At 53.9% G+C, this 24,307-nt stretch overlaps 1 protein-coding gene across 17 annotated transcripts in view; it reads left to right on the forward strand.

Moving 5' to 3' along the window:
- PCBP3 (poly(rC) binding protein 3) overlaps positions 1–24,307 on the forward strand; it is a 273,869-nt gene that overhangs the window by 138,198 nt on the left and 111,364 nt on the right. Inside the window, exon 1 of one of the 17 annotated variants that reach the window (XM_058732274.1) lies at positions 20,825–20,839. The exons of the other annotated variants lie outside the window; for them this stretch is intronic. The gene's annotated coding sequence lies outside the window, so the exon portion shown is untranslated. Of the gene's footprint in view, positions 1–20,824; positions 20,840–24,307 lie in introns of those variants that run through there. 17 annotated transcript variants of the gene reach the window in all.

Consider the following 24,307-nt stretch of genomic DNA (forward strand, 5'->3'; position numbering starts at 1 on the left):
ATGCTCAGCCGGCTGAGCCACCTAGGTGCCCCTGTGCATTTTCGTTTTATTCTGTTTACATATTTACTTTGTTTATCGTTTGCCCCTCAGAACGGTTTCACCCAGGACAGCAGTAGTTTTTCTTGCTCCTTTACTTGGGGAAGAGGTAGGGTTCCTGAGGGGGAGTCTGAGGACAGGCCGTAAGGAGAGGCCTGAAGGGAAGCTGTGAGGGGAGGCCCTGAGGGGAGGCCCTGAGGGGAGGTCATGAGGGGAGGTCAAGAGGGGAGGTCATGAGGAGAGGCCCTGAGGGGAGGTCAAGAGGGGAGGCCCTGAGGAGAGGCCCTGAGGGGAGGTCAAGAGGGGAGGCCCTGAGGAGAGGCCCTGAGGGGAGGTCAAGAGGGGAGGCCCTGAGGAGAGGCCCTGAGGGGAGGTCAAGAGGGGAGGCCCTGAGGGGAAGTCAAGAGGGGAGGCCCTGAGGGGAGGTCAAGAGGAGAGGCCCTGAGGGGAGGTCATGAGGGGAGGTCAAGAGGGGAGGTCATGAGGGGAGGTCCCGAGGGAAAGCCCTGAGGAGAGGCCCTGAGGGGAGGTCAAGAGGGGAGGCCCTGAGGGGAAGTCAAGAGGGGAGGCCCTGAGGGGAGGTCAAGAGGAGAGGCCCTGAGGGGAGGTCATGAGGGGAGGTCAAGAGGGGAGGTCATGAGGGGAGGTCCCGAGGGAAAGCCCTGAGGAGAGGCCCTGAGGGGAGGTCAAGAGGGGAGACCCTGAGGAGAGGCCCTGAGGGGAGGTCATGAGGAGAGGCCCTGAGGGGAGGTCAAGAGGGGAGGCCCTGAGGAGAGGCCCTGAGGGGAGGTCAAGAGGGGAGGCCCTGAGGGGAGGTCAAGAGGGGAGGCCCTGAGGGGAAGTCAAGAGGGGAGGCCCTGAGGGGAAGTCAAGAGGGGAGGCCCTGAGGGGAGGTCAAGAGGGGAGGTCAAGAGGGGAGGTCATGAGGGGAGGTCAAGAGGGGAGGCCCTGAGGGGAGGCCCTGAGGGGAGGTCAAGAGGAGAGGCCCTGAGGGGAGGTCAAGAGGGGAGGCCCTGAGGGGAGGTCAAGAGGGGAGGCCCTGAGGAGAGGCCCTGAGGGGAGGTCAAGAGGGGAGGTCAAGAGGGGAAGTCAAGAGGGGAGGCCCCAGTCGAAAAAAAAAAATTAAAAAAAAAAAAAAAAAAAAAAAAAAAAAAAGAGGGGAGGCCCTGAGGGGAAGTCAAGAGGGGAGGCCCTGAGGGGAGGTCAAGAGGAGAGGCCCTGAGGGGAGCTCAAGAGGGGAGGCCCTGAGGGGAAGTCAAGAGGGGAGGCCCTGAGGGGAGGTCAAGAGGAGAGGCCCTGAGGGGAGGTCATGAGGGGAGGTCAAGAGGGGAGGTCATGAGGGGAGGTCCCGAGGGAAAGCCCTGAGGAGAGGCCCTGAGGGGAGGTCAAGAGGGGAGACCCTGAGGAGAGGCCCTGAGGGGAGGTCATGAGGAGAGGCCCTGAGGGGAGGTCAAGAGGGGAGGCCCTGAGGAGAGGCCCTGAGGGGAGGTCAAGAGGGGAGGCCCTGAGGGGAAGTCAAGAGGGGAGGCCCTGAGGGGAAGTCAAGAGGGGAGGCCCTGAGGGGAGGTCAAGAGGGGAGGTCAAGAGGGGAGGTCATGAGGGGAGGTCAAGAGGGGAGGCCCTGAGGGGAGGCCCTGAGGGGAGGTCAAGAGGAGAGGCCCTGAGGGGAGGTCAAGAGGGGAGGCCCTGAGGGGAGGTCAAGAGGGGAGGCCCTGAGGAGAGGCCCTGAGGGGAGGTCAAGAGGGGAGGTCAAGAGGGGAAGTCAAGAGGGGAGGCCCTGAGGGGAAGTCAAGAGGGGAGGCCCTGAGGGGAGGTCAAGAGGAGAGGCCCTGAGGGGAGCTCAAGAGGGGAGGCCCTGAGGGGAAGTCAAGAGGGGAGGCCCTGAGGGGAAGTCAAGAGGGGAGGCCCTGAGGGGAGGTCAAGAGGAGAGGCCCTGAGGGGAGGTCAAGAGGGGAGGCCCTGAGGGGAGGTCATGAGGGGAGGTCATGAGGAGAGGCCCTGAGGGGAGGTCAAGAGGGGAGGCCCTGAGGGGAGGTCAAGAGGGGAGGCCCTGAGGGGAAGTCAAGAGGGGAGGCCCTGAGGGGAGGTCATGAGGGGAGGTCATGAGGAGAGGCCCTGAGGGGAGGTCAAGAGGGGAGGCCCTGAGGAGAGGCCCTGAGGGGAGGTCAAGAGGGGAGGCCCTGAGGAGAGGCCCTGAGGGGAGGTCAAGAGGGGAGGCCCTGAGGAGAGGTCATGAGGGGAGGTCCTGAGGGAAGGTCAAGAGGGGAGGTCATGAGGGGAGGTCATGAGGGGAGGTCCTGAGGGAAGGTCAAGAGGGGAGGTCATGAGGGGAGGTCCCGAGGGAAAGCCCTGAGGAGAGGCCCTGAGGGGAGGTCAAGAGGGGAGGCCCTGAGGAGAGGCCCTGAGGGGAGGTCAAGAGGGGAGGTCATGAGGGGAGGTCAAGAGGGGAGGTCATGAGGGGAGGCCCTGAGGGGAGGTCATGAGGGGAGGTCAAGAGGGGAGGTCATGAGGGGAGGCCCTGAGGGGAGGTCAAGAGGGGAGGCCCTGAGGGGAGGTCAAGAGGGGAGGCCCTGAGGGGAAGACAGGAGGGGAGGCCCTGAGGGGAAGACAGGAGGGGAGGCCCTGAGGGGAGGCCCTGAGGGGAGGTCATGAGGGGAGGTCATGAGGGGAGGCCCTGAGGGGAGGCCCTGAGGGGAGGTCAAGAGGGGAGGCCCTGAGGGGAGGTCATGAGGGGAGGTCAAGAGGGGAGGTCATGAGGGGAGGCCCTGAGGGGAGGTCAAGAGGGGAGGCCCTGAGGAGAGGCCCTGAGGGGAGGTCATGAGGGGAGGTCAAGAGGGGAGGTCATGAGGGGAGGTCAAGAGGGGAGGTCATGAGGGGAGGCCCTGAGGGGAGGTCAAGAGGGGAGGCCCTGAGGAGAGGCCCTGAGGGGAGGTCAAGAGGGGAGGCCCTGAGGAGAGGCCCTGAGGGGAGGTCAAGAGGGGAGGCCCTGAGGAGAGGCCCTGAGGGGAGGTCAAGAGGGGAGGCCCTGAGGAGAGGCCCTGAGGGGAGGTCAAGAGGGGAGGCCCTGAGGAGAGGCCCTGAGGGGAGGTCAAGAGGGGAGGCCCTGAGGAGAGGCCCTGAGGGGAGGTCATGAGGGGAGGCCCTGAGGAGAGGTCATGAGGGGAGGTCCTGAGGAGAGGCCCTGAGGGGAGGTCAAGAGGGGAGGCCCTGAGAGGAAGTCAAGAGGGGAGGCCCTGAGGGGAGGTCAAGAGGGGAGGCCCTGAGGAGAGGCCCTGAGGGGAGGTCAAGAGGGGAGGCCCTGAGGGGAAGTCAAGAGGGGAGGCCCTGAGGGGAGGTCAAGAGGGGAGGCCCTGAGGGGAGGTCAAGAGGGGAGGCCCTGAGGGGAGGTCAAGAGGGGAGGCCCTGAGGAGAGGCCCTGAGGGGAGGTCAAGAGGGGAGGCCCTGAGGAGAGGCCCTGAGGGGAGGTCAAGAGGGGAGGCCCTGAGGAGAGGTCATGAGGGGAGGTCCTGAGGAGAGGCCCTGAGGGGAGGTCAAGAGGGGAGGCCCTGAGGGGAAGTCAAGAGGGGAGGCCCTGAGGGGAGGTCAAGAGGGGAGGCCCTGAGGGGAGGTCAAGAGGGGAGGCCCTGAGGGGAGGTCAAGAGGGGAGGCCCTGAGGAGAGGCCCTGAGGGGAGGTCAAGAGGGGAGGCCCTGAGGAGAGGTCATGAGGGGAGGTCCTGAGGGAAGGTCAAGAGGGGAGGTCATGAGGGGAGGTCATGAGGGGAGGTCCTGAGGGAAGGTCAAGAGGGGAGGTCATGAGGGGAGGTCCCGAGGGAAAGCCCTGAGGAGAGGCCCTGAGGGGAGGTCAAGAGGGGAGGCCCTGAGGAGAGGTCATGAGGGGAGGTCCTGAGGGAAGGTCAAGAGGGGAGGTCATGAGGGGAGGCCCTGAGGGGAGCCCTGAGGGGAGGTCCTGAGGAGAGGTCAGAGAGAAGCCTGGATTGGTTTTGTGCTGGTGGTGCAGGGAGTGAGGTGTTGTCACCATCACCCTCTCCGCAGAAAGTTCAAATGCAAACATGAGCCAAGGGCAGGAAGCTGTGCATCTGGGAGCTACACAGCCTTGCTCTGTGGGCCTGGCCTGGAGCCAGCACCTGGGGACCTGGCAGGGATGGAGGGAGGGGTGAAGGGAGCTGTGCATGTGGTAGGGGAGGGTCTGAGAACCCCCGGGAAAGGCTTTGTGTAGGACGGAGGTCATTGCGGGGGGATCAGAGAGCAGGGGCGAGGGGGAGAGAGTCATTTGAGGAAGAGTGAGGGGCAGGAGCAGCACGAGGGGTCATTTCCCCAGAGCCGCACCTTCACGGACGCCAGGGTCGGGCTCCCCGGCCGGTCCTCATTGAAGTGCAGAGCTGGCTCCTTGTCCTGGAGCCTCGCTATCCTGCCACCTCTGCAGGTTCCTCAGCGAGCTGGGGCCGTCTGGGTGGGGCACTCTCGGGACGCCAGCGTGGGAAGGGGTGGAGGGGTGACCAAAGCCGGTCTGGTGGCATTTCCCAGGAGGGCCCCGGCCGGAAGGACCAGCTCTTCCCGGCAGGCCCCTGGCCCTGCGCACTAGCGGGCGGTCGGGGACGCTGGGCTTCGCAGAGCACATAGCACAAGGCCGCCTTGCCCCCCGGCCCACCGGCAAGCACATCAGCAGATCAGCGAGTCCCGGCCTTGTTCGACCTGGACACTATTTGTCAGGACTCCTGCCGGGAGAAATAATACCGTGAATGCCTTGCACACGCTTTTCTCTGTTCCCTTATCTCCTGTTCTTACTCTAGAATTATCCGGGAAAATAAGGCTGAAAATCCTTCATTTGTATATAGCACTTTGCAAATTACAGAGTACTTCTCACCACACTGAAAGGTGGGTATTTTCTGGTCCCTATTTAGAATGAGGAGCTGAGTCTGAGAGCATGAGTCATGGGGATTAGCCCAGGCCATCGAGTTGAGGGTCCTCTGAAGAGCAGCCCCCCAGGGCCAGGATCACAGGCCGGGGAGTCCCCCCGCCCCAGGGGAATGTCCTCTCGGGGTCTGAGAGCAGCCCACCTGGCGAAGGCGGGTGATGGAGGTGCTGCCGTCCCCACGTGTGCCTCCTCCCGGAAAGGCTGCTTCGTTCCGCTTGACTCTGGGAAAGGGAGCCACCCCCGCCCTGGCCCCCTCCTCCTCCTGCCCCGCTGGTGCCCCCGTGACGTGCCGGAGGAGGGAGGCCCGCCCGCCCCTTCTGCCTCTGGATCGACCCCCAGGACCCCTTCCTGGAGAACCTAACACCGAGTCGGGCGACGACTCGTGGTGGGCAGAGTTCTAGGGCGGCCCCCTCAATTTTCACCCTGGGACGCAAACCTTGCTGAAATTTACTCCTTGAGCACGGCCGGGACGTGGGACGAGACCCCTGGTTGTGTTGTGTTACCCGGGAAGGGGATTGCGTGGATGTAGTTAAGGTTTCTGAAGGTGATCCCCTTCAGAAGGACGACGATCTGGGTGGGCCTGCCCCATGGCATGCGCCCGCTAAGTCTGGACCTACAAGTCGGAGCTAGAGGAAGTCGGACACCGGAAGCACGACTGGAGTCGAGATGAGGGAGATTTTCTGTTGTCCTGCACCAGGGATCCCAGCAGCGTCGGAGGGAGTGGGGGGCACGGGGAGCAGCCCCCGCCTGACGGCAGGGGGGGAGCTGGGGCGGCAGTCCTCCGGCTGCACAGAACTGCACTCGGCCCGGCCTGATCGAGCCAGGCGAGGGCCGCCGCTCCGGTGGGCGTGCAGCAGGCCGACCACTGCATCGGGAGCCTCGCTCCCTAGAGAACCAGTTACCGCGTGTCTACGCCTCGCCTGTGAGCCGAGTGGGTAGAGGAGGAGGAAGCCAGCCTGGCCAGTGAGCACCTGAGAAGCACCCCCCCACCCTCCCGCGGCCCCAGGTGAGCCGAGTAGAACAGGGAGGTTTGGCTTCGCTGGCAGACGTGGGCCGAAGAGACCGAGGGCCCCTGGACACCGCTGGGGGGCCCGGCCGGGTCGCCCCTGGGGACGGCAGCATGACGGGGTCCAGGGAGGTGGAGGGCTCCCGCACCCCTGCATCCCGGCCCCGCCGCTCATCACACACGACAGGAAAGCGGGCACGTGACACGTGAACCGGTTCCTGTGCAAAGATCCGGAAATGCCCGGTCTACACGGGACCGGGCACCTAAGTACACCTCACATAAAGTGAAGAATTAGATCTGCATGGGTCAACATGGAAAATTCTCGACCGCGTGTCGTGGGATGTGAGCAGCGGTAAGACGAGTGCCTAACGGGCCCTTTGTGCCGGGTTTCACGACACCCACTTACAGAGCACGTCTCGAGTTCACCTAAGGACAGGCTTTAAGATTAGAATTTGCCCCTTTCTCTCCGTCTGCCTTCGGCGGCAACTGAGGCTCTGAGCGGGCCCTCGCTCCCAGGCCACGCAGCCTTCGCTGTCGAGTGCGCATGGGGCGCGTGGGCGGGCTCGCGAGTGGACTGCCCGTGTCCGGGAGAGTGGGGTGACAGCCCAGACGTCGTCGTCACTTGGCGGTCAGAGGATGTCAAGTGAGAGCTCCAGTGAGAAAGTGCGGCCGCCCCTCAGGACTTAGCGCTCTGGGGGCGGTGTCCTTCCCCCCGGAGGACAGGACGAGGGCACTGTCCCCTGGGTGCGGCTGGACAGCGGGGTGCTGAGCCTGAAAGCCCGTGTGGTCTCAGTGCGGTGGTTTTCACGAGCGTGCGACCAGGACGCCATCCGGGGACCAACGTGGCGTCCGTCACGGGGTCGATGCCAGGGCTCTGCTGCTCACCCTGGGGTTTTTCTTTTTTCTTTTTTCCCACTGTCCTTGCCTCTTCCCTCCTGTCGTCTGTCTGTCTGCCTCCCCTTCGCTCTGTGCCCCTACCGGTGTGTCCCTCTCTCCCCTGAGACCTCGGCGCCGCAGCTGGTCAGGGCCGTGGGATGGTGGAGTGTGGGACGCAGGGTCAGACAGCCTTGGCCTTGGGTTGCTTCGCACACTCAACCCGAACCACCCTAGACCTGCCGTGTCCCGTGCAAGCCTGACAGCTTGTCTCTCCCCGAGCCTCCCCGGGGCCGGCCTGCCACTCACACACCTTGTGGCACTTTCCAGAAGCACAGCTTCTAGTGGCCCAGGGGCCACCGGGAGCACCGAGCACAGGTGTTCTGTTTCCTTACCCCGGCCTCCTGTGGCTCCTCAACTGCCCATCTGGGAATTCTCTGCCGTCGACAGGCATCTTGGGTAGGGTGTCACAGGGCTCTCCGTGGGTCCCCTGTGCTCTGGTAGGGACCGAAGTGCAACTGTGTCACCCCGGTCCTCTTGGGGCTCGAGTTTTGTTAGGACAGATCTGTTTCCATTTTGTCTGAATCCCAGGCCCCTGCCCTCCCTCCCAGTCACCTTGCGTGACTTCAGCCGAGAACCTGGCCTGCTCGTCCGTCAGCCGGGGTCTCTCCACTCTACTCCAGCTGCCCACACTGGCTCCCCTTGAACAAGCAGTGTGACCCCTGCCATCTGGTGATGGGCTCTGAGTTCCAGAGTCTCACTTTACGCTGGCACAGTGAAGGATTCACCAAAGACATGAGGAAAACTTCACACATGTTTTTAGGGTTCCTTTTCCAGAGCCGACTTAGCAGCCCCTCAGCACAATCTCTGTACCCCAGGCTAGAAGACATCCTGATTTTATTTATTATTTATTTACTTATTTTGTAGAGAGTTAGTTACTGCCTCTTTTTTTTTAAATTTATTTATTTTAAAAGAGAGAGAGAAAGTGCGCACATGCATACAAGTGGAGGAGGGGCAGAGGGGAAAGGGAGACAGAGACTCCGAAGCCGGCTCCGCCGTCAGCACAGAACCCAACACGGGGCTCCAGCTCACGAGCTGTGAGATCACGACCTGAGCCAAAATCAGGAGTCAGACGCTTAACCCACTGAGCCACCCAGGTGCCCCCAAACACCCTGATTTTAGACTCAGGAACAAGCGGGGCGAATGTGGGCCTCACCTTGGGTATCTGCCTACCTGATGATGATGGCCCTGTTTGTCATCCGGCTCTTACTCCCTGGTTGTGGCCCAACCCAAAGTGTCACCACCTATGCTGGAGGATCAAACAAGTCAGTAATCAGACTGATGTCATTAGAAAACAAGATTTTAGCTTAGTAGAAAAAGGTGTGTTTGTTGAAGATTTTTATCATGCATGTATGGAATTTTGTCAAACGATCTTTCCTGCATCACTTGAAATGATAATTTTCTGCTTTATCCTGATAACATGGTAAATTATGTTGATAAATTTTGGAAATGTTAAACTATTCCTGGTGTAAGCCTACTTGGCATTGATTCTTGGATATATTTTGCTAATATTTTGGTGAGGAGTTTTAAACACGTCATAAGAGAGATGGGCCGCAGTTTTCATTTTTCTCGTATCTTTGTCAGATTTTACAATCAGAGCTGCACTTGCTCTGGACAATGACTCTGGAATGACTTCCCGTCTGTCTGCTCTTTGAAGGAGTCTGTGCAAGGTTGGGCTCACCACCTCTCAGTGCTTTGGCGGAATTTCCCAGTGCCTGGCATCTCCTTGGTGGGAAGGTGTTCGACAACAGATTCCATTTTTTCAACATCCATGGGGTTTGTGCCCGTTTTAGAGTCATGGCTCCAAATTTGTCCAGTTCATCTAAGCTGATATACGTGTTGGCCCGAAGTTGTTCATCATAATAATCCCACATCATCATTTTAATATCTGTAGGATCTGTTCTGACACCCGATCTTTCCTATTTGTCATTTGGGATTTTTGTTTTCTTTCTTTTTTTCTATTCATCTGTTTTCCCTTTGTTTAAATATTTACAGATTACTAGATTTATTTTATTTTTTTATTGTTTGTCTATGTTTTCGTTAACTCCTGTATGTATTTATTATTTCCAGATGTATTTGTTTCCTGTGGCTGCCCTAAAATGTCACTGCAGACTTGGTGGCTGAAAACCACACAAATTTATCATCTGAGGCTCTGCAGGGCAGGGTCCCACAGGGGTCCCACCGGGCTGGAGTCAGGTTGTCGTAGGCCTGGGTCCCTTTATGAAGGCTCTGGGAGACTTTGTTCACTTGCCTGTTCCGGTTTCCAGAGGCTGCTCATCCTGGCCCGTGGCCCCTTCCTCTGTCTCCACCCTCAGCACTGTCTGTCTCTCTCTGAACCTTCCTCCCCATCACTTTTCTTTCTAACCCAGCCTGGAAAGGCTCTCCACTTGACAGAACTCATGCGGTTTTCCTGCGCCCTCACAATGATCCAGCTGACTCCCCGTCTCCGGGGCTGCAACCTTCACCACGACCGCAACGCCCTTCGCCCTGCGAGGTCATGAGCCCACGGGCTCCAGGGAGCAGGGTGAGGCTTGCTCTGCCTGCCACACCTGCCTTCTCCTTACTTTGAACTTAATTTGCTCTACTTTTTCTTAAGGTAGAAATTTATATCACTGATTTTAGACTTGTCTTCTTTTTAAATATAATGATATGCTTCTCTCTAAGCTCTGTTTTGGCTGCACCTCACAGATTCTGACAGGTGGTATTTTTCTTCATTTAATTATCAAAATATTTCTAAATTCTCTTACAATTTTTTTCTTCGACCCGTAAGTTATTTAGAATGCGTTTAATATGTGCTCGCTTCGGCAGCACATACAGAATGTGTTTAATTTTCAGATATTTGGAGAGCTCATGACATCTTTTTGTTACTGATTTTTAGTTTCATTCTGTTGTGGTCACAGATATACCCTGTGTGATTTCAGTCTTCCTAAATTACTGGATCTCTTTGTGGGCCATAATATTACAGGATGCAGCTTTTTCAGATTGGCTGCTGTCGCTTAGCGATATGCATTGAAGGTTCCTCCGTGATGGCTCATTTCTTTGTAGCGCTGAATATTATCTCATTGTCTGGATGTTCCACGGGATTTACTCTGAAAAATGTCTTGTAGCCCAGTTAATGGGAGGAGTTCTAGGAGCAGTCACAGACTAGTAGTTATGAACTCCCCTGATTGTGGTCTCTAGGTACAATTTTTATTTTACTAACAGGGCAGGCTTCCTGGAGAAATGGTTTCATATACAAACAAGGACCGTGTACAGGATGAGCCTCTAACCTCTGTTTTGGCTACAAGTGAGGACGCTAACAGGACTGAGGAGGGACTTCCCAAGTCAGGCATGGCCTCCCTCGACAGGCTCCGGGTGCCAGGGATGTGGCATTGTGGACGTCAGAAGTAATAGGTACTACAGCAGATTGAGAGGCAGCAGATCCCTAACAATGCCCGAGTCGTAACGCATCTGAGGAACAAGAATACAAGCAAGTCATTCTTTTCCAGGGCTTGTTAGGGTAAATCGACACAGTACTTCCATCATCAGCAAACGACAGAGACGGAATCCACCACGCATCCTTCCTGTTCTACGCAGACTGTGTTTTCGACGGCGTATCAAACGGTGGACGAAGTCAGGTTCTCACTCACAGAAGCTCATTGTTACAGACAGAAGTACAGAATAGAAAATCACCATTTTGGAATCCCTAACGAAACATAAGATCTAGACACTAATCAATGGCTGTTAACCCACGAGGTAAAAAGGTTCACGGGGAAGTTTACAGTGGAGGCCTCGGGCTGACACCGCTGCACCTGCTTGGAAACCCCGGCATCACACGAGGAAGGCAGGGCAGGCCTTACGCAGCTCTGCTTCACGCTCTGCTACTGTGGGAAGGCCACCGCGGCAAGTGCAGGGGAGGGATCGAGCGCGTGTCCCAAGCAAGCCTCTGGAGCTGACTGCTAGTTTGCAGAAGTTCAAGGCCAGGGGACATGCCAAAATATCCTGAACAGGCTGCCAGGCGAATGTAGACTTTGGAAGATTCTCACACAGATAACTCATGCGCTTAACAAACAAAATGCGTGTAGAAAGAGAGGGCGGTTACAGGACACAATAGGAGACAGACGTAAAGAAAAGTCATTCTGGAAACCTTATTTGGATTATTCTTAAATAGAGCAATTGTAAAAAGACAGCTTTGAGACGATTGGAAATTTGAATGTAAGCTGGCTGTTCGGTGACGTTAAGGAATTTTTCTTGATTTTGCTACGTGTGGGAATTGCATGGTGGTTATGAAAAATGATTCTAGATGAAATGTATGCTGAAGAATGTGTTGGTGAAATGGCATGATGGCTAAATTTCATGGCACCCAGATTGGCCCCCTGGGTTCCGGTCTGTTCTTTGCCTTCATTGTGGGCCTCCGGCCTAGCAGGTTAGAGGGGCACGCTGTGTGCTTCCTCTCCTGCCCGTTAAGGCCCTGCTCTCCCAAACAAATCTCGTGAGGAGGCACAGGAAGGGAGGTGCTGGAGGGCACTCCACCTCCTGGAGCCTCACCCCTGCATTGTGTTATTCTGTAAGCAGCCGGAGGGTGAGGTGGGGAACAATAGTCTGGACTGTCACAGATCACAGAAGAGTGGAGGAATGGGGTGACCTACGCTGAACTTGAGACCTTGCACACTTTGAAGATCATGTTACATTGTTGGAAACACAATGAGTTGTTAAACTGGCAGTGTTCGTTAATTTTTCCTTTTATTTCGAGTACAGTTGGCCTTGCATAGTTTAATGCTTGCTCTGTGGTGGAAACAGGTTCTTCTGTCCAAATGAAACAGCCGTCCTTGCTTGACTTTCTGTCATCATTGCTTCTGATTCATACTTGCTTTCCTCCGAGGGATTTATGGTTGAGTCATGGACTCTGGTTTTTTGTTTCTCTCATCTTTCTTTTTCTCATTGTTAACTACATCCTGTCCTCCACCTTCAGTGATAATGTTTCAGAGTTTTCCAAACAACCACTGCAAGGGCAAGGCCGGCTGGTTGCCTAATCCAGATGCCCGGATGGACCGAGGACAAACATGAGACCTTAAAGAGGATTGATCACAAGCCTGGGGGGGTCTGGGGGATGGACGAGGGGGGCATTCCGTGCTCTTCTGAACACAGGCCAGGAAGGAGGAGCCGCAAGGTGCTCCTGGAGCAAAGCCATGAGAGGGAGGTGGGAGGAGTGGGTGGGGGCCAAGCCCCACAAAGCTGTGTGGTGCAGCAGAGGAAGCCGCGATGGAAAGCCAGGCTGTCTGCACACGCTTCCTGGCTCTGCAGCTCCCAGCTGAGCACGGGGCAGTCACTCAGCCAGATGGCAACTTGCTTCCCCTCCCTGGGCTTCAGTTTCGGATGATAAGAACGTCACCTCATACAAATAATTAACATGTATGAAGTGCTTAGCTCAGTGCCTGGCACGTAGCAGCGCCATTTGCCATTCATGGGTTCCCTTTCAGCTAGATGCTCATTTAGCCACACTGCCCCCTTTAAGCCTTCCCAAATAGACGTGCCAAAGGAGCAGCTTGTTTAATTTGCCATGATAATTCAAGGATGGAAAAGAGCTTTAATAGCTTGGAAAATATGGGATAGCTTTACAGAGGTGGTGGAATTTGAGCTGTGTTCTGAAAGATTTTAAGCTGAAGCAATAGCTTAAGCAGGATGTATCGGTCAGGTTTTGCTACGTAACAGACAGCCTCATAACGGCTGTGGCTTGCAGCAGTAAGGTCATGCGTTTGCAGTCCGGCTTGACCAGCCTCTAAGCCTTGTTCTCATGTACCAGTAGCTGCCTGAGGCACGTTCTCCTTGGGATGCCAGCGGAAGTACAAGGGAGAGATCTCACACCCATAAATGTGCTGAAGCTTCCTATGCTCTCATCATGTCAGCCAGCATTCCGTTGGCCAAATGTCTTCAAGGCCAGTGTCAGTAGGGCAGGGAGATGTAAGGGCAGGGGTGCAGAAGAGGTGAGGAGTTGGGAACAAGGGTGTGTGTGTATGGGAGCAGGTGTGAGGTCCCCATATCAAATATCAGAAGTAGAGGTTCAGACTATGCATAGTGAGCAGGATATGGTTCAGATAGTTTTCACGAAGGAGCAGGATTCAGGAAAATGGGTGACCGCAGAATGGGCACAGAGCCCAGCTAGGAGTCTGATGTGACCCCAAACATCAGAAAGAACCGCTGAAGGAGAGAAGGAACGGTTCCATTTCCCTGCTGCTGTGTGAAAAATCACCCCCAAAGTTAGCAATGTAAAGCAACAAGTACTGTCTCAATGTTCTATGTTTGGGCAGCTCTTGACTCGTGCAGTTGGTCTTTGAAGCCTTGAGTGGTGGACATTCAAGATGTCTCATTTGCATGACTGTGGTTGATCCTGGCTGTATCACATCTGGTAACTCTTCACCAAGCCCTGGGTCCTGAAGATTTTCTCCTTTGTTTTCTTGAGTCAATTTCTGCTCAAGTGTCAAGTATAGTTGTAGGTTCATTTACTCACTTACCTCTGAATGTCCAATTGCTCTACCATCATTTGTCGAAAACACTGTCCTTCCTAGACTTCATTGGCTTTGCACCTTTGTCCAAAATCTGTTGACTGTTATTGGGTCTATTTTTGGGTTCTCCATTCTTCTGTTCCATTGATCTGTGTGCATATGCTTTAGCAATTGCATACTGTCCTGATTACTGTAACTGTATAGTAAGTCTTAAAATCAAAGTGGTTTCTCCTACTTTGTTTTTTCAAAACTGTCTTACCTATTCCAGTTTCTTTGCCTATTCATATACATGTTAGAGTAGTCTTTTCTATATAAATAAGAATATTGTTGGGATTTTGGTAGGAAATACATTAAACTTACATATCTGTTTGGGGAGAATTGACATTTTTACTGTGTTGACTCTTCGATTCTTTGAACATATGTGTCCCTGCACTGTTTAGATCTTTGATTTGTTTCATCAGTGTTTTATAGATTTCAGCATACAAGTACTGTACATATTTGTTAGACTTACATCAAAGTATTTCCTTTTCTAAGTGATTGTAAATGGTATTATTTGTACTTTGTTTCCATGTGTTCATTGCTTGTCTGTAGAAATACAATTGACTTGTATATGTTGATCTTATATCCTGTGACATTTATAACTCACTCAGTGGTTCTAGGAAACTTTTTGTAGATCCTTTGAGATTTTCTATGTAGACTATACTGTCATCTTCAAATAGAGGCAGTTTGACTTCTTTAACAATCTATATGCCTTTTATTTCCTTTTCTTGCCTTATTGCATTGGCTGGGGCTACACTGCTGTGTTGAATAAGAGGGATGAGCCTGGACATCCTTGCCTTGCTCCTGATCATGGGGGAACCACTGAGTCTTCCATTGTTAAGTGTGATGTTAACCCTAAGTTTTTGTGGATGCTCTTTATCAAGTTGAGGGAGCTCTCTGTTTCTAATTTGCTGAGAGTTTTTGACATGAATGGGTGTTGAATTTTGTCAAATGCTTCCCATATATCAATTGCTATAATAATGTGATTTTTCTTCATTAACATTTTAATATTATGGATTATATTGATTGATTAAAAAAATTTTTTTAACGTTTATTTTTGAGAAGAGAGAGAGACAGAGCATGAGTGGGGGAGGAGACACAGAATCTGAAGAGGGAGACACAGAATCTGAAACAGGCTCCAGGCTCTCAGCTGTCAGCACAGAGCCTAACGCGGGGCTTGAACTCACGGACCGTGAGATCATGACCTGAGCCGAAGTCGGATGCTTAACTGACTGAGCCACCCAGGTGCCCCTACATTGATTGATTTTTTAATATTGAACAAGTTTTGCATCTCTGGTGTAAATCCGTCATTGTCATGATATATAGTTATATTTATGTATCGCTGGATTGCATTCACTTGTATTTTGTTGAGAATTTTTACATCCATGTTCATGAAGAACATTGCCTGTCACTTTCCTTCTGAGCTCTGTATTTGCTGGATTTGTTATTAGGGTAACATTGACCTCTTGAAATGAGCTAGATGGGGTTCCCTTGTCTTCCTTTGTCTAGAACAGATCGTGTAGAATTGGTGTTAATTTCTTTCAATATTTGGTGGAATTCTCCAGTAAAACCACTGGACCTGAAGATTCCTTTCTCAGGAGGTTTTTTTTTTTTAGTTTTATTTGTTTAATTTACATCCAAATTAGTTAGCATATAGTGCAACAATGATTTCAGGAGTAGATTCCTTAATGCCCCTTACCCATTTAGCCCATCCCCCCATCCCACAGCTCCTCCAGTAACCCTCTGTTTGTTCTCCATATTTGTCTCTTATGTTTTGTCCCCCTCCCTGTTTTTATATTATTTTTGCTTTCCTTCCCTTATGTTCATCTGTTCTGTGTCTTAAAGTCCTCATATGAGTGTAGTCATATGATATTTGGCTTTCTCTAATTCCCCTTAGCATAATGCCCTCTAGTTCCATCCACGTAGTTGCAAATGGCAAGATTTCATTCTTTTTGATTGCCGAGTGATACTCCATTGTGTGTGTGTATATATATGTGATACACATGTATATACCACATCTTCTTTATCCATTCATCCATTGATGGACATTTGGGCTCTTTCCATACTTTGGCTATTCTGGTAGTGCTGTTACAAACACTGAGGTGCATGTGTCCCTTCAAAACAGCACACTTGTATCCCTTGGATAAGTACCTAGTAGTGTGATTGCTGGGTTGTAGGGTAGTTCTATGTTATGTTTAGTTTGAGGAACCTCCATACTGTTTTCCAGAGTGGCTGCACCAACTTGCATTCCCACCAGCGGTGCAGAAGAGATCCTCTGTCTCTGCATCCTCGCCATCATCTGCTGTTGCCTGAATTTTTAATGTTGGCCATTCTGACAGGTGTGAGGTGGTATCTCATTGTGGTTTTGATTTGTATTTCCTGCTATGATGAGTGATGTGGAGCATTTTTTCATGGGTCAGTTGGCCATCTAGATGTCTTCTTTGGAGAAGTGTTTATTCATGTCTTTTGCCCATTTCCTCACTGGATTATTTGTTTTTTGGGTGTTGAGTTTGGTAAGTTCTTTATAGATTTTGGATACTAACCCTTTATCTGATATGTCGTTTGCAGATCTCTTCTCCCATTCTGCCGGTTGCCTTTTAGTTTTGCTGATTGTTTCCTTCACTGTGCAGAAGCTTTTTATTTTGATGAGGTCCCAATAGTTCATTTTTGCTTTTGTTTCCCTTGCCTCTGGAGACGTGTTGAGTAAGAAGTTGCTGTGGCCAAGATCAAAGAGGTTTTTGCCTGCTTTCTCCTCGAGGATTGTGATGGCTTCCTGTCTTACATTGAGGTCTTTCATCCATTTTGAGTTTATTTTTGTGTCTGGTGTAAGAAAGTGTCCAGGTTCATTCTTCTGCATGTTGCTGTCCAGTTTTCCCAGCACCACTTGCTGAAGAGACTGTCTTTATTCCATTGGATATTCTTTCCTGCTTTGTGCAAAGATTAGTTGGCCATACGTTTGTGGGTCCATTTCTGGGTTCTCTATTCTGTTCCATTGATCTGAGTGTCTGTTCTTGTGCCGGTACCATACTGTCTTGATGATTACAGCTTTGTAGTGTAGCTTGAAGTCCGGGATTGTGATGCCTCCTGCTCCGGTTTTCTTTTTCAGGATTGCTTTGGCTATTTGGGGTCTTTTCTGGTTCCATACAAATTTTAGGATTATTTGTTTTAGCTCTGTGAAGAATGCTGGTGTTATTTTGATAGAGATTGCATTGAATATGTAGATTGCTTTGGGTAGTATCAACATTTTAGCAATATTTGTTCTTGCTATCCAGGAGCATGGAATCTTTTTCCATTTTTTTGTGTCTTCTTCAATTTCTTTCATAAGCTTTCTATAGTTTTAAGCGTATAGATTTTTCACCTCTTTGGTTAGATTTATTCCTAGGTATTTTATGGTTTTTGGTGCAACTGTAAATGGGATCGATTCCTTGATTTCTCTTTCTGTTGTTTCATTGTTGGCATATAGGAATGCAACCGATTTCTGTGTGTTGATTTTATATCCTGTAACTTTGCTGAATTCATGAATCAGTTCTAGAAGTTTTTTGGTGGAATCTTTTGGATTTTCCATATAGAGTATCATGTCTTGATGGAGAGACTTTTTAAAAATTATTATGTAATTGTTACGGTTTTGGAGTGATGGTGGGGGGTGGGGTTTGGACCTTATGGCCAAGAAAGAATTCTTGAGAAGTCTTTGGTGCAAAAAAGGTGATTTTATTAAAGCCGGGTACAGGATCCAAGGGCAGAAAGAGCTGCACTGGGGTTGTAAAGGTGACTGGTTATATACTATGGAATTGGGGGAGGTAAGGGCAAAAGGAAGGTTTCTAGAAGGACTTTCATATGATAAAGAGAACTCAAGATCCTGGAGGCCTAGCTATTGTCAAGCTGAGATTGTTCTTCCCTCTAGCAAAGCATTAACTTTAAGACAGTAGAGAGTTCAAAGAAATTTAATTTTATTTACCATTTCCTTCTTGCCTTATTCCCCACATCACTGTGGAGGGAAAGGTGATGTTGGGGCTCCAGGAAACTGAGTCTACAGGTTTCTGGAGATTGGGCTGTTAAGATTGCCTTTTTCTTATAATTTGCTAAGACATTGGTAAACTGTTTGAGACTCCTGTCCTGCATGACTGTGATCTCTATTAGCTAACCATGGCTTTTCCCCTTTCCTTTGTCCTTGGGCAGCCTGGAGAGCCTGAGGAATGTCACAAGTACCCCATGAGTATGTGTGGGGGGGTGTTATTTTGTGCTTTGTCCTCAGCCTGCCTTCTGCTCCCTCATCATGACCTTCTTTGTCTTTGCTTATCATTGTTTTTGCTCAGAAGTCTGCTGTATCAGGTATTGATGTAGCCTTTCCTGATTTTTTAAAATTAATGTTTACTTAGCATATAGTTGGGACATATTTTTTCTTTAATCCATTCTGCCAATCTCTCTTTTAATTGGTGTATTTAGGCCATTTATATCCTAACGTAGTAATTATAGCTATGTTAGGACTTAAGGCTGTCCTTTGTTTTGTGTTTGTCCTCTCTGGTTTTGTTTTCTGTTTACTCCCCTTGCCTCCCTTTGGGTTACTCGACCATTTTTTTTTTGGAATTCCATTTGATTTATCTATAACATTTTTCAGTGTATGTCTTTGTATATACACTGTATGTACACCGATCTTTAAATGGTTCCCTTAAGTATTATGCCATACGTATTAACGTGGTATACTTATCACATGTGGTGTCAGTATTTACTAGTTTGAGTAAATGATAGAAAACTTCCACTTAGATCACTTAACCCTTCTCCTTTATAGAATCCTTGTCATGGCTATTTCTGCTCCATAAATTGACATCCACATTCAACGTTTCGAGTTTCTCCTCCAGCTGCCTAACACAATTTAGATCACTCACAAGGAGAAAGACAGCCTACCACATTTACACACACTTCTGCTTTTTGTGTTGTTCTTTCTCCATTCCCGGGCTTCCACGTCTCTGTCATGTTCCCTTTGTGCTTGAAAAGTTCCTTTATCGGTGTTTTAGGAGAGATCTGCTGAAGACAAATCCTTGGTTCTTTCTTTTTAAACTTGAGAACGTGCACCTCATTCCTGAGGGTCAGTTTCACTGGCCAAAAGACTCCCGATGACCGTTCTTGCTTTCCGCACCTGAAGAAGACTGTCCGGCACTTTCTTTCTGGCCTCCGTGCTTGCTGATGAAAGACCCATTGTCATCGGGGTCACTGCCCCTCTGTAGGTAGTGTGAGCATTTCTCCCTGGTTGCTCTCTAGAATTTTCTCTCTTCAGTATTCTGAAGGTCTTGGTGCAGATTTCTTCAGGTTTATCCTCTTTGGAATTTGCAGACCTTCCTAAATCTGTAGGTTTTTGTCTTTCATCAAATTTGGAAAATTTTCCGCCATTCATTTCCTCAACTGCTTTTCAGTTGTATCTTCTTTCTCTTCCTCTTCTGGGACTTCGATGTCACAAATATTAAATCATCCAATCATGTCTTTTTTCATTTTCTTTTCTCTGTTGTTCAGTTTGGTGATTTCTATTGTTTTGTCTCCCAGGTTCACTGATTCTTAGCTCTGTCATCTCCCTCTGCTATTGTGCCTGTCTGCTGAGTTTTTATTTTAGGTTTTATATTTGTCGGTTCTACGTTTCCCATCTGGTTCTTCTTTTGGCCCTTCTATTTAGTTGCTGAGCTCTTTCTTATTCCCGTTTGTTTTAAGCATGTGGATATTGCTCATTGAAGCATTTTTATTACAGCTGCTTTAAAATCCCATCAGATCATTCCAACATCTGTGTCATTTCAGGGCTAGCTTCTGTTCATTCTCTTTTCTTATTCAAGTTGAGATTTCCCTGGCTTGGGTGAGACGAGTTTTGGGCTGCTTGCCTCCTGCACATTGGGTATCATGTCCTGAGACCCTGGCACGATGGTCCAGGTGGGGCTGCTATTCAGCTCCACATTGAGGTTCTCTGGCCTGGGTCCCACACGAGGATAGCACTGCCCCCCGCCTCCGGCCTCCACTTCTGTCCCTCCTCGCCCGGCTCACCACTCCTGTTTGGTTCCCTGCTGCGCCCCAGACGCCTGCCTTGTTGCTGCTGTGTCGGGGGTGATCAGGTTTCCACTCTGCTGGCAGCAGGGAAGGGCGGGCACCTCTATGGCCTCTCCCTGCCTTCATGTGCTTCATCACCCCGTGTGAGGGTGGGAGTTCTGCTCCCCGGAAGCCCCACATGCAATCACCAGCATCCTTATAAGAGAGGAGGAGGGAGATTTGCTCACAGACTCCGGGGAAGGCCATGTGAAGATGGGGCAGAGAGAGATGAGAAGAAGGTCATGTAGCTGCCAGCTCAGGGGGGACAGATGCTCCCTCGCGCCCTCTGGAGAGCGTGTGGCCCTGCCGCCGCTGAGCCGTGGGCCCGGAAGCCCTGACTGTGGGCTTCGGGCTCTCAGCGCCATGAGAGAGGACGCCGTGCTTCTGTGGCCTCGAGTCCTGTCCTTGGCAACACCGGTGGCCGTTCGTTACAGCAGCTGTAGAATGCACATGGGGTTCTTTTTCTTTTCTCTTTCTTGACTTCCGCTCTATTTACGTTCCTTCCATGAGTATTTTCTTCACCCTCCTTAGCCTCCTTATGACAGTTTCTCCAAAATCCTGTCTGGGTATTCCAGCAAGTGGCCACTTTGGAATCAGTATGTCATTCTGGGTTTTTTCCCGTGTCTTTGTACGCTGAGTGATTCTGGCTCCTATTCCAAACGTTTTGACGTCGTGTTGCGAAGACCCTGGGTTCCGTCGCCGACTTCGTCCGCGGGCGGCCGTAGCCACGCACCACGCACCGGGCGCTCAAACCACGAACACTCGCTCTCACAGCTCCGGAGGCGGGGGCCCAAGACCAAGGTGTCAGCACGGTCGGGTTTGGTGAGACCTCTCTTCCTGACCCCCTGGTGTCCTCCCACGGCTTTCCCTCCCCACGTTCCTGTGGGGACAGATGGGCAGGAGCCTTGATGGGGGCACAGGGGGCCCTCTGGTCTTCCCTCTTACCCGGACAGTAACCCCATCGGATCGGGGCCCCACCCGCGGGACCCCGTTTGACCTTAATCGCTCCCTTAGAGGCCCCGTCTCCAAGTGCCGTCACTTTGGGGGTTAGGGCTTCAACATCGGGACCGTGGGGTGCCGCTCGGTCCGGGGCAGTCACGTGTCCCCTGACAGTGCGCCGCGGCTGGCCCGTCACAGAGGTGGGTCCCTCGCTGGCTCCACATTGCCAGCCGTGGGCCTCCTGGGGTGGCGGCGGAGCCCGCTTAGTTCTCTGAAACCGCAGCGCCCGGGGCCTGCCTCGCCCGCGTGCGATCCGGGAGCCCCGCGTGGGGGCAGAGCGGACGCACCGGACCCGGGGCTCGGCCTCTGCCTTCCAGCATTTCCCCCCACCTGCCGGCCGCCGCCGTCCTGGGTCCTTCAAGCCGGTAAGAGGGCGGACCTTCTCCTGGAGCCGCAGCGGCCCTCAGACTGAGGGCCCCAAGAGATGGGGAGTCTGCCCGGCGTGGGTCCCTTCTTCCAGGGCCTGGCCCGCCGCCGGGGACGCCGACGCCTCGGGAAGCCGTCGTCCGCCTCCGTCCGTGGGCCCCCGCCGCTGCCGGCGGGAAGGGGCGCGGGTCTCGCGCGGCCCGTGGGCGGGGGGGTGGGGGGGAACGGCGTCCGTCTCTGGGGGTGAAGCGGGCGGGGCCGCGTCTGGCTCCCGGGGCCCCCTGCGCGCGTCCTTCCCGGGGGGTCAGGAAGGAGCGCGCGCGTCCACGCGGCCCAGGGGTGGCCTCGAGTCTCGCGGCCTTTGCTCGGCTCTCACCGCGCGCCGCTTGAGCGGGGCCGGAAGGAAAGCCGGTCCCGTTTCTCCGAGGGGCTCCCCTGAGCCCCCGAGGCTCGCAGAGGAGCCCAACCGGGGCTGGGGCGAGACGCGCGGTGTGCGGCGCCCCGAGCAGCGGCCGGCCCGTCTCCCGCCGCCTTCAGATCCCGCGTGGTTTGGTGCGGTCCTTCGGGCTCTGCTTGGTGGATCTCGTCGCCCACAGCCTGGGCGGCGGGGACGCGCCGGCCTCCCGGCCCGGCTCGGGGCCGCAGGAGATGGCAGGGCGGTTCTGAGTGCGGGGTGGGGGTGGGGGTGGGGGTGGGGGTGGGGGTGGGGGTGGGGGGGTGGGGCAGCAGGAGTAGGGGAGTAGGGCAGGGGCAGACAGGGTGGAGTCTGCGGGGAGCGCGAGCCCCTAGACGTCACCCCCCCCCCCCCCTCCGCCTTGGTGCTCGGGGTGGGCAGCTCCTGCCGGGAGCTCGTGTTGAAAGAGTTTCTGTCCTGTGACCCGGGCGGGGCTCCTGGCACAGGCCTGCTGGCTGGAGGGCCCCCATCCGCATCTGTCCTCCGGTCTGAATGAAGCACGGAAGAGCTTGTGTCTGTCTGTCTTCGGCCGGACGGAAGTCAAGGACCCGCACCCTCCCCATGTTCTGAATGACAGTCTCAGGCCTTTCCTGCACCGGCGCTCTCCCGCGCACAGAGGGTTGAGTGACGTTCTGCGGCACTGAACGTGGCCGGCTTCCGCCAGTGCTCAGATTCTTCCTCGCGAGTCACGTCCCGGGTCGTGTGTTGATTGTGGAATGTACTGAAGTCTGTTTTCTTCTGACGTAGGAGAGAATAAGTGTGTTGGGATTCACCTCGCCGGCGTGCCCCGTAGCACCAGCCGCGCACACCGCGCTTCGGGGGACCGTGTGCCTTTGGGTGCTGCCGTGTGACAGACCGTTTTAAAGTGAAGAGACAGACAGGAGGTCTTTTGGGTGTGACTGGATTTGAGGAGCTGTGAGTAGGTGGGTGCCGTGGCTGGGGAGCTGAAGCTGACACCAGCAAAGTCACAGCGCCGTGGTTGTGTGGTCCCGTGTGGGCCCCTCACGCCTGTCGGCCTTCCGGGCAGGTCTCCTTGCCAGCCGGGGCCTGGGACCTGAACCTCCCGGGGCTCCGTGAGCCTCGTGAGCCTCGAAGAGCCACGTTAGGAGAGGGGACGACCCTGAAGGGCGACTTCCGTCTACAGCCTGGAGGTGTCTGGGGACCTGGTGTGGTCCTTGCAGGTGCCCCAGCAGGCTGCTTTCCTGCCTGTCTAGACCTGGGTCCCGTCATACCTTCCTGCCTCGAGCTCCGGCCCCGGAGCCCAGCTCACCGGACGGCGGGCACCCGGCCTGTGGATCGAGGCCTCTTGCCCCCAGTCCTCTTTGTGTGGTACCGAGGCCCTGAGGCCGAGGGTTGCGGGGGTCCAGGGTGCGCCCCACCTCGCCCGTGGCCCTGGGCACCGGCTGGACCGGGGGTATTTTGCCAGCATCTTCGGGGAAACCATTTCACAATACGTTTTAGTAAGTGTAGTTTATTTGAATGTTATTTGTGGGAACAAGAAAGACAGACTGCAGTTTCCATAAAAACTAAATTATGTTTTATTTCCTTGTTGAATTTGTTTTCTTTGAAATGAGCCGGGAAAGAGCAGGAGCACGGATGCTGTGCTGTGTGTGCTCGGTTCAGAGCCTGTGTTTGTCCCTCTGCTCCCTGGGCCCTCCCCGGAGACCTTCAGGAGCAGAGCGGGGTTCCTCCCACTGTCCGCGTGACACTGCTGCTCCTGGGGCGCGGTCAGTGGACCTGGGGTGGGTCTCTGGTCCCACTTCCTCTTCTCGCCCCAGTGCTTTCTGGAACCCATGGCAGGGCCGTGAGGTGGCCTCTGGGTCCCACTCAGGCGTCTGCTTCATGTACAAGTGTTTGCGGAGAACTGTGTTTAGAGAAAGGGTTCCGTGGCTTGAAGAAGTTTGAAAGCGGCCGCTATTCAGAAGAAATCGTTGTTTCAGAACCACCTGTAGACGTGTGCCACAACATAGAGCACTGGGGACCCTCCAGGGCGGGCAGGGGACTGGTCCAGGGACCTGGGGACTGTGGCTGCGTGCTGATAAGGCTGACACCCAAGGTGGCTCTGCGTACGCCTCGTGGTGGGGCGGGGGTGGAGGGGGGCTGTGTGACGTGACCACCGGGTCTCCGAACCCTTGGTGGGCTGTCAGGACGGCCTGGATGTGGGGCAGAGCAGCTGCCTGAGGAAGCTGAGCTTGAACTGCCCCCGAGGCAGCTGTGCAGGGGTGTCAGCAGTGGGACAGTGGGGCGGGGTGCCGCGGGGGGGGTGGGGAGTGGGGGCTGCTGAACGGAGAAGGGAGAGCAAACTGCAGGTGACTGATGGGAACCGTTTTGCCTGAAGTGACAGCCTCTGGTGACCTGGGAAAACACATTCTCGCCCTGGCTTCCAGCCTGCTCCCCGCTTCTCCCAGGCACGTTGGGAGCTGCGTGGGGGACCACATGTGAGGGCCGGAGGGGGCAGTCTGTGTGTGCACTTCCCTGTGGAGTTGTGTCACACGGAAGCCTTGTCCACACCCCTGCTACACGTAAGTTGAGACCCATCACGTAGGGCACTCCGCTGCAGGAGGAGGGTGCAGTTGAAGCGGAGGGAGACGCCTGCCCTGTGGGAACCCTGGCCGCAGGGCACTGGCCCGGGAGCCTGCGTGACCTGTGTCTGCTCCCAGAGGTCCGGACAGGCTCCTGGTGCCCAGGTGCCCTCGCCGGTCCCTCCGTGTCGGGTGCTGGGCCAACCAGCCCAGCCAAGGGCTGCTGCCTGTGGATTGCGTGTCTGTACCTCAGGGCCCTTCTCCCCATGTCTTCTGGGACACTGATTTCTGGGAAGAAGTATATATTTGGTCTTCGTCTCTGTTCGTGGCCCAGAGGACCAAGGGCTTTAACCTCAGATGGTCCCGAGCGAGGAGAGCACAAAGGTGTCTTTTGTTACCTTAGGCAAATATGCTTTGGAAAGCACCCCGCTGACCGGGGCGTGGGGGGTGGGGGTGGGGGGTGGCGGGGAGGGGCTGGGGACGCAGAGAGG

The sequence above is a fragment of the Neofelis nebulosa genome, chromosome 5, assembly GCF_028018385.1.
Source record: "Neofelis nebulosa isolate mNeoNeb1 chromosome 5, mNeoNeb1.pri, whole genome shotgun sequence".
NCBI classification, from domain to species: Eukaryota; Metazoa; Chordata; class Mammalia; order Carnivora; family Felidae; genus Neofelis; species Neofelis nebulosa.